The sequence below is a fragment of the Arvicanthis niloticus genome, chromosome 5, assembly GCF_011762505.2.
Source record: "Arvicanthis niloticus isolate mArvNil1 chromosome 5, mArvNil1.pat.X, whole genome shotgun sequence".
In the NCBI taxonomy this organism is placed as follows: Eukaryota; Metazoa; Chordata; class Mammalia; order Rodentia; family Muridae; genus Arvicanthis; species Arvicanthis niloticus.
In genome coordinates, this window is record NC_047662.1 from 38,995,814 (window position 1) to 39,006,140 (window position 10,327).

The following is a 10,327-nucleotide window of genomic DNA, read 5'->3' on the forward strand; positions in this document are numbered from 1 at the left end:
GGTCCATTAAAATAGCTCAAAGCCTCAAGACAACTGAAAGATTTCACAACCGGGTCTGTCAAGCACCAGTGTTTACACCCTTTATGCCCACACCTCTATGTGAGTCCATTTCAACAGCTGTTTAAACAGTCTTCAACTGCTTGAGTAGTGGTTTTAAGTACACACAATTGATGTCAAGATGAGACATCCTGCCAGGTCTAGGGTAGCCACGCCTGGTCTGTACACAAACTTATTGCATGTAATACATGAGTCTTTTACTCTCCATTTGCTGACACTTACGATTAAAATATTGTTTTATTTATTCTGGCAAGTCAAGCATGCCCCATAGTGCCTATAACATGGTGGTGTTAATTAGGTCTGTGGCTCCTCTCAAATGCAAAGTTTGCCAGGTCAGCTTCTGGCCTCCTCCAGAAGTGTCTGGTTCAGCATCAGGTCAGAGGACAGAGAGAATCTGTTGCAAAGCTGAAGTTCAAACTCTTCGGAAAACTGAAGCTAAGGAAACTTTCATAAAGCTACAGAAATGCTACGAACAGATTGGGATTCAACTCCAGGTATTTTCCCTTCTGTTTCAGGTTCTGCTATTTGTGCTGGGAATGAAACCCAGGAATCCCTGGTGTAGGCATGTCCTCTAACACTGAGCTATACCCCTTAGCTATACTAAGGACAGCTACAATGTCCTTAGTTCAGTCTCTTTCTAATAGTTTGTTCCTGGGTTCCTGATGTCCCTGCTTGCCCTACATCATGGGCACACACCCATGCCTGATTCTAGTAGGAACTTAGAGAACAACAATTATTTCTCCTCCTCCATTCATTTTCCCCCAATGTTCCTTAAGCTCATGACTTAGGGAGAGCAATCCTCTTTAATTCAGTTCTACAGTGAGGAGACTGAGGCACAAAGAAGGGAGATGGCAGGAGCTAAATCAGGATTAAGTCCATGTTCCCGGGGTTAGTGCTCTTCAACTTATTAAAGAATGAGTTAGGAAATACATGCAGAGTAAGGCTTGGGGTTTGTAGAGGCCCCACCCCACATATTGGCTTTTTAATTAAATTGAAGACTCAAACCCCTAGGAGCTGCTCTATGGACCAGAACAGCCAAGGGTTTATTTCACAGTTGTGCACACTCCATGTTAAACCACCTGCCAGTGTTAGCCTTGTTTGGAATAGGCCCTGACCCTGTGCTTCTAAAACTGAGCAAAATGAATGACCTGGAATTACCAACCCTTTTTGGTGGTATCTATCTTATCCCTGGTTGTTTTGTTTTATTTGTTTTTTGGGGGAGTGTTTTGGTTGGTTCCTTTGTTTTTGCCTTTAGATTTCCATTTTCTTTCTTTCTTTCTTTTTTTAAAATAAACCTATACAGTTTATTTCTTCCCAAATGTAACAAGCCCAATTATAAATGATATACTGACAGCTGCTGCCACCAGCACCAACAAGGAAACCTGTTTGACTCTGGAATTTCATGGACACTCCTAAGTGAGGCCCTGGGAAACAGTACAGCTTTAGAGAAAAATGGGAAAGACTACATTTGTTTTATTCTGCCCTGTGCTCTGACCCAGGAGGAAGCAGCTTTGAGAAGATGGACATCTCTTCGGCTCTCCTAACAAAGAGGGGAAAGAAGAGTAGTGAGGTAGGCTTAGCACACACACACACACACACACACACACACACACACACACACCTTAACAAAGCATGTAGGAACCAGGATCCCAGTCTGGGCTGTGCATACACCCTACTGCAAACAATTCCTCTCTAGCATCACATTAGTAACTTTTCTTTGTAATCAAACACATCCTGAGATGAAGGGCATGGGTATGAGTAGATCCAGCCAAAACTGGTTTGGGGTATATGTACAGTAAAGCAAACTATGTTTTTTGAGTAAACATTTGGGAGAAAACTATTTCCTTTCTTATGGCTATGCGTGACTAGGTGTTGTTTAGGATTAAAATATAGTATATCATGGGAAGGGATACATACAGTGAACGAAGACTTATATAACCTAAACCTAACAATCAAAACCAGAAGGCCATCTATACCCTGCCCCTTGTAACTGACTCCTCCTGAGGAAAGCCCAGGATGCTAACATGGCACTCTTGAGGGAGTCTCACTTTTTGTAGTATCTCTAGCCTACACTTTTGCTTTGCTTCTGAGTAAATCCCTTTCCTGCTTTGGTATCTGTATGCTTCTTTACTTCTTTGAACAACTTGCCAAGAACCTGAAAATACCCAGTCAAGATAGTAACGAGTGGAAAAGTAGAATCGGGAAATGGGGCCCTTGGTGAGCTCCCCACCCAGAGGCACTAGGCCAGCCAGCATCAGCCTTCCCTGACATTGGGAAGGAGGAGAGATGGTCCTGACATCCTGCTGGGCACAGTCCCAAGGAGGCTGGGGCAGAGAAGGTGATCCATTAATATGGATGATATGTCAAGAAAGCAGACAGAATTTCAAACAGGAACTTAACCCAGGACCTTTGACTATAGGTTATGTAAAACTGTGCTTAGAATCAATAATGATCTGTCACCTCATACTCAGTAATGGAGTTACCAAAATCACAGCTGCACAGACCCATGCATCAGCACACACACACACACACACACACACACACACACACACACACACACGAAGATGCTACTGATACAAATGTGCAAGCAATGCAAATTCACTGGCACCTCCAGGCCACATGTGGAACCTGCACAGGTCACCGGTCAATGCTTCTGGTGTTCCATGGGCACGATTAAAATTTGATAATTTCCAATGTGGGTCTGCACATTAGGTTTCTCTCATTTTCCTTAGAATCTGAGGTTTGCTTTCACTGGGGGAACTTCCTGAGGGAGAAGGGTGTCATAGCTCTCTTAGAAAACAAACAGGCATTCAAGAATCATAACAAAGTGAGATAAACCAAAAATAAGTCTGAATGGACAAAGCAAACAGAAGAGAGTCAAAGTCACAAAAACACTTATAGACGCAGAGACACACATGGTCACACACACACACACACACACACATCTCATAACACAAAAGCAGAAGCTATAATAAATACACAAAGAACCCGTAAGGTATAAAAATAAAATGCCTGGACAAAGCATTATGAGACAAAGAACATCCAAGGATGCCACTGAGTTTGTTTTGTGTTAGCCATTATATACTAACTGAGACTCCATTAGGGAAATCTAATCTTTCCCTTGCAAATGCCTATTAGACATAGCTTGTGGCTTAGGGACAGAGCTTATGTACACTGCTATTCTCAGTGCGGGGAGGGACCCCATCAGGCACAGACCAGTGCAGGTCCTGTGCTTTCCTGCACAGGAATCTCTGTGAATTTCTGTGCTTTGGTCCTATTATGTTTCGAGGGCCTTGCTTCCTCCGTGTCCTCTGCCCACTCTGGTTTTTAACTTTTTCTGCCTCCTCTTCCACAGAGTTCCCTGAGCCCTGAGGAGAGGGATTTGATAGAGATGTCCCATTTATGACTGAGTGTTCCAAAGTCTCTCACTCCCCGCACAGTGTCTGGCTGAAGGTCTCTGGTTTTGTTCACATTTACTGTGTCCTCCTCATGTATCCTCTTCCTCCTCCTCCTCCTCTTCCTCCTCCTTGGGTCTTAGTTTGCTTTCTATTGCTATGACAAAGACCATGACCAAAAACACAGGGAAGGGTTTATTTCATCTTTTTTTTCATCATTTTTTTGTGTTTCATTTAAACTAATAAGTGAATAAAAGAGATTATATTTTTCAGTCTCCTCACTCCATTTAAAAATTTTTTTATTATTTTATTTTTTCTTTCTTTTTTATTGTATTTTTTTTACATTTCAGATTCGATCCCCTTTCCCCATTTCACCCCCACTCAGGAATTCCCTATCCCATCCCCCCTCCTCCTGCTTTTATGAGGATATAACCCACCTGCCCACTCCTACCTCCCCACCCAAGAATTCCCCCACACTGGGGCATCCAGCCTTCACTGGACCAAGGACTTCCTCTCCCACCTATGCCCGACAATGCCATCCTCCCCTACATATACAGCTGGAGCCATGGGTCCAGCTGTACATGTAGGGGAGCCTATGTGCTCCCAAGAAAGTAATCGTCCAACAAACCCAAAGGAAGGTTTCATCTTATACATTATAGTCTATCATGAACGGATGTCAGGTCAGGGACTCAAGAGAGAAACTGAAGCAGAGGCCCTGCAGGAACACGACTTACTGGCCTTCTCCTCATGGCTTGCTCAGCCTGCTTTGTTTTACAACCCAGGACCACCAGCCCAGGGGTGGCACTTGGTATAGTAAGCCGGGTTGCACCTATCAATCATCAGTCAAGAAAATGCCCCACAGACTTGCCTACGGGCCAGTGTGATAAAGGTGTTTTCTCAATTGAAGATCGCTCCTCTCACATGATGCTACCTTATATTAAGTGGACAAAAACAAAATTTAAAAAAACCTCCAAAATATTTATTTATTTATTTATTTATTTATTTATTTATTTATTTATTTATGTTTGGCTTTTCAAGACAGACTCTCTGTGTAACAGAGCCCTGGCTGTCATGGACTTGCTTTGTAGATCAGGCTAGCCTAAAAAAAAAAAAAAAAGTCTAACCACATCTTCATCTTCTGCCCCTCCCCCCTCTCCTTCCCCCTCCACTTTATCCTCCTTCTCCTCGTCCTCTTTACCAGCAAGAACTTCTAACTTAGGGAATGGTTACATACTCTCTGGCCTTGTGTCACAGACCCTGAGGTACCAGGGATGTTTAAAATTGTGGGCTGCCTCTAATAATCCTAACCCAAAAATAATGCAAAGCTGAGTTGGAAAACAGCTGATATCCAGATAAAGTAAAATAATAGCCATTGCAAAGTGCTAGATGACACGTTTGAGCAATGTTGTTTAGAAGCTCAGGGGAGGGGTTATCTATAAAGATCCGCGGAGACTTCTTGCCGCAAGGCCTTGTGGGAAGAAAGATGGTTAATCAGGAGATCAGTGAAGAAAGGCGAGGTAACTGGAAAACACAGATGCCTCATGAATTTCACTGAATTTCTTAAGCACAAGAAACTGTGGGTTAAAAGCAAAGTGTGAACACAGCAGAAACAAACCTTCCTGAGGTCTCAGGAGGAGGGGGCGGGGCAGGTGGAAAACAGTATTCAAAATTCTATACTTTCCCTTTCGTCTTTTTATTTGATCCTCACCATACGTTGGGGAATGTGTTGATGGAGAACCATGTCTTTATATCAAAGAATAAAATGGAATTTAGCTGGAGCACGAGGGTAACGCCACTGAGACAAGAGATATATCACATGTCACACAGCCAGCAGCATCGGAGCTGGGAGCAGATCCCACTTTCTTAACATTTACATCTTTAAATCTGTTTGGTTTCCTAATTCGAATAGCTAGAGTTTCCTCTGGGGAGTGGATTGGGGAAGAAGAAGAAGTCTTCAGGATATTTCGTTGGAAAACTCAACTGTGGTGTGTCTGTTTTATAGAAATAAAAGGGGCAGCTATGAAAGACTGCACCTCTCCAGGCTCCCCCATTCTGTCTCCTGGCACCACAGACATCTCTCTCATTGCTACAGCTCTAGGGTGGCTCCTATTCTCCTGTTAATCCAGGCCTTTCATAGCTGCTGTTTCAAAGGAAGAGACTTGGCCACGGCCAAGGAGGACATCCAGCTGCAAAGGAGAATGCCTAAAGCCAGGCTCAAGGGAATAAGGCAAAATGAGGTCGTGCACAGAAACAAAAATGAACCAGTGAGCTCCCCGAGGCTCAGGCTTTTTATAACCAGCATTAAATATTTATTGTACTGTCAGTCTCGGGATTGTATACAAAAGGATGGGGGAGAGAATGGAAAGAACATGAACGCTGGAGTCTGATGGCATCCAGACGCCTCCTCAAGCTGTGCGATTTTAGACAGATTACTTAGCCTTTCTACGTTCCTCTTTCCTTATCAGGGAAACGGAGAGCTCAGCCTATTTCACAGGGCTACTGCAGCTATTGTAGAGGATCACGTGGGAGCCAGGCACCGTTCAGTAAGGGCTAAGAAGAGGCAGCGGGAGCAAGGGTGGCAGCAGTGGAAGGCATCAGACCAGCAGTGCTGGAAGCAAAATAATAGCAACAGTAATTGCAGGAATTCTTTTGACCTTCATGGGCAGCAAGTAGATTGATGAGTAGCGGGAGGCCCGAAGGAGCCAGTGCTGGTTCAAATTTTGAGAGTTTGTTTTAGAGATATTTAAGGACAGCACAATCTGAAATAGTGAAAACTATTCTTGTGATTTATTCAATCCCACGTGCACAAAAACGCATACCAAAATCTCTCTGAGGAACAAAGTCAGCCAACAGAAATCAGATGTGTAGCTGAAACTCTTTGTAAATCACGTGTGATATCTTCCATAAAGATGGGCTCTATAAATTGGCTGAGGAAGAAACAAGTGTGTGAAAGGCTCTGGTGGAGGTTTCGGTGCCAGAATGTCTCCAGGGTCCTCAACCTAAAAAGTATGTCTGCTCCAGCCTTCTGGGCAGAAAACGGATTTTGCATTTCTCCCCTTGAAGGCACAACCCTATATGCTTGGCACTCCAGGTTCCCTTAGTGCATGCCTCTGAGCACTAAGACCTCCATGCCCCCTCTCAGTAATGGCAGTAGTCAAGGAAGTAGCCTTATGGTGGTCAGATCAGCAGTAATGATGAGAGATCAGCAGAAGTGCAGATGCAGCAGCATTCCTATGAGGAGTAGTATTGCTGGCATCAGCATCAGAGTTAACACCCGCAGTGACAGTGAGGGCTGGCGATATGGCTCAGTCAATCAGTAAAGTACTTGTCACACAAGCATTAGGCCTGAGTTCATCTACCCAGGAGCCATGTAAAAGCTGGGTGTGATGGTGTGCCTGTGGCCTCAGTGCTGTGGAAGTAAAGACAGAAAGAACCTGGGAGCTTAGTGGATAGTCAGCCTAGATGAATCAGAGAGCTTCAGGGTCAGTGAGAGACCCCATCTCAGAAAATAATGTGGGTATAATCAAGGAAGATACCCTTCACATGTAAGAGCACATATAAACATGTGTACCCAGCATGCATACATGCACATACACAAACAAGTGTATACAAAACATATAGGCATACACAGGCATGCACATACACACACACACACACACACACACACACAGAGAGAGAGAGAGAGAGAGAGAGAGAGAGAGAGAGAGAGAGAGAGATTAATGTAGCAGCAGCATTGATATAAGTGGTAGTGGCAGTAACAGTGACAGAGGTGTTTATCCTAGCAACAACAGCATCAGTAGATGCAGCAGGTGCAGACATACCAGCAAAGGTGGTTTTTCTTACTGATAAGGGAAAATTGACCCAAGGACCTCTGAAAAGGTTGCTTATGGGAAAGTACTGAGAGATAAGTAAATCCCTCCCCTCTATTTCCCTACAACCTTGAAAGTCAAACAGCTCCTGACTCCAAATTCAAAAGCCGTTTACCAAAGCGTGCTGCCCTCCCCACTGCATCAGAACCTAAGTCTGTAGGCCTGGAAGCCTTGGCAGGAGCCTGAGCAGCAGGTGTCTGAGTGGAGGCCATCGCTTTGGGAAGATGAATCCATACTTAGGATGCAGTGGCAGGAAGAGGTCATGACGGGGTTTGAAACTTGAAGGTATTTTATTCTTTCTTTTATTCTGTTGCATTTGATTTGCTGTTTCTAGAGAACTCTTTTCAGGTGTTCCAGAGTTATGCAGATGAGAACAAACTCTGCCTTCAAATAAATGATCACAGAGGAGGCCGTTATTATCTCCAGAGTGAAACAAATTTTGGGAGGATGGCATCAAGTTGGGATAGACACTTGAATTTGTTTGTAGCCTAGGCTGCCATGTAGCCTAGTCTGGTTTAGAACTCATGATTCTCCTGCCTTAGCTTTTCCAGTTGCTGGGATTGCAGGCATTGATTAATGATATGATGACCAGCATAACCTAAGTCTTAAATAGTGAAAATCTTTTTTTTTACATTTTATTCATTTTTTAGATTATAATTACATCACTTCTCCCTTCCCTTTTCTCCTATATACCCTTCTTTGCTCTTTTTTCATTGATTATTGATATATTCATATATATGATATATATATATATATATATATATATATATCATATATATATATATGATGTTCTTTAGCTAAGAAGGCTAAAGTTGGTAGGTGGGGAGGGGAGAGAGGGAGCAGGCAAGACCAGTAGGGCCTGGTAATTAAGCAGAATATGAAAGATGGAAGTGGAATGATATCTAGTCTCCTCGACTGTAAAACTGCTCTGAAAAAAGGTATCATGAATATGAAGTCATACTTTATAGAGATTCTGGAAGCTTCCAATAAGATAATAGGTTGGCAGGAAAACATTTGGTGTCGGGAAGGTCAGTGGAAGTCATTCCAGTAATCCATCTAAGGATGGGACAGAAAGACTGCAGGAAGGGAAATGAACGGCAGTCCCCTTGGCAGGCTTTAACTGTCTCATTTTAGAGTTGGGTTGGTGAATAGTTCACAAGACAACGAGTAAGTGTTGGCATGGAGAATAAAACCCAGGTCCATCTGACTCCACCTCCAGTCCACAGCACCGTTTAAGGGCAGACACATCAAGAGGCAGAAGTGATGGACCTTGAAAACTGGTCTTGGTGGGAGTGAGGAGAGACAGAGACAGAGAGACAGAGACAGACACAGAGAGAGGAAGAATACATTCAGACAGCAGCAGGCTTTGCAGCCTGGAGGACAAGATAGAAAATGAGGACATTAACCCCCACCGGTAATTCCAGGGTAAACAGCAGATCTGTATTTTAGACTGACATGAGGACAGCCAAAAATAAATCTTAGATCTTTGGGGACAGGTAAATTTTAAGCAGCAAGGAGCAAGACTGACTTTGTGAATCGTTCAGGCTTTTTGCTGAGGCTTTGGGTTGTACTGGACAACCGTGGCATGTGACAGAGCTGAGCATGTGCCCAGGTCCTGTCTTAGTTACTTAAGGAATAAAGACTGTGAGCAGGGAACCTACTCCCATGGCCCTGAGCCTTTTCATCTACAGAATGAGGTGATCACCCTGACCACCACCCACTCTGAGTTTGGTGATGGTGCTTCAGGGAGTCCTGAGTATTCCTTGGCCATGCCTGCTTCATAGCATTCCTAAAAACACTGTTCACCATCTGAAGATAGCCCAGAAAGAGTCTGGTATGTGTGTGTCTTGGTCAGATCCACTTACCTACATTTTAATAAAGTATGGGGTGTTGTGGAGTGTGGCCTCTTTCGTTTTAGTCTTGTCAATACTGTGCCCCAATCTTTTTTTTTCCTATTTTTTATTGGATATTTTATTTACATTTCAGATGTTATTCCCTTACCTCATTCCCTGCCCCCCGCCCAGGAACCCCCTATCCCCCATCCTCCTGATTTTATGAGAATGTGCCCCCACCCCACCCCACGCCCACTTCCCACCCTCGAATTCCCCCACACACAGTGTCCAGCCTTCATGGGACCAAGGATCTCCTCTTCCACCTATGCCAAACAAGGCCATCCTCCCTTACATATATAGCTGGAGTCATGGGTCCTTCCCTATGTGCTCCCAGGTTGGTGGTTTAGACCCTGGGAGCTCTGGTTGGTTGGTATTGTTGCTCTTCCCATGGGGCCACAAATCTCTTCAGCTCCTTTAGTCTTCTCTTTAACTTCTCCATTGGGAACCTCATGATCAGTTCAATGGTTAGCTGTCAGCATCCACCTCTGTATATGTCAGGCTCTGGGAGACCTCTAAGGAGACAGCTATATCAGGCTCATACGTGGTATGCACTCACTGATAAGTGGATATTAGCCCAAAAGTTCGAAATATCCAAGATACAACTCACAGATCACATGAAGCTCATGAAGAAGGAAGACCAAAGTATGGGTGCTTCAGTCCTTCTTAGAAGGAGTAACAAACTACTCATGGGAGCTAATATGGAGACAAAGTGTGGGACAGAAACTAAAGGAGGGGCCGTCTGGAGACTGTTCCACCTGGGTATCCATCCCATGTGCAGTCACCAAAGGTAGACGCTGATGTGGATGCCAGGAAATGCATGCTGTGCTCCATCTTACAATGCCTCCTCTCTCCTCTTTGGGAGTCCAGGGTCTTTTGCCCATGCCACTCCATCATTGCCCACTCTACTCAGTAAGCTAGACTCTGCTGAGTGCTAAGGTCACAGGATGGATACAATACAGGTGAGACATCTGTCCTGATTCTATTCCCACAATGCACCTGTCATTTCCACAGGATGCCTCTCTCATGCCTGTTCTTTCTTCGGGAAGTTTTCATACTTCTTTCTGGTTTTTGGCTACAAGAGTTTCTAACTCCAGCAAGCAGGACAGAGGCATCG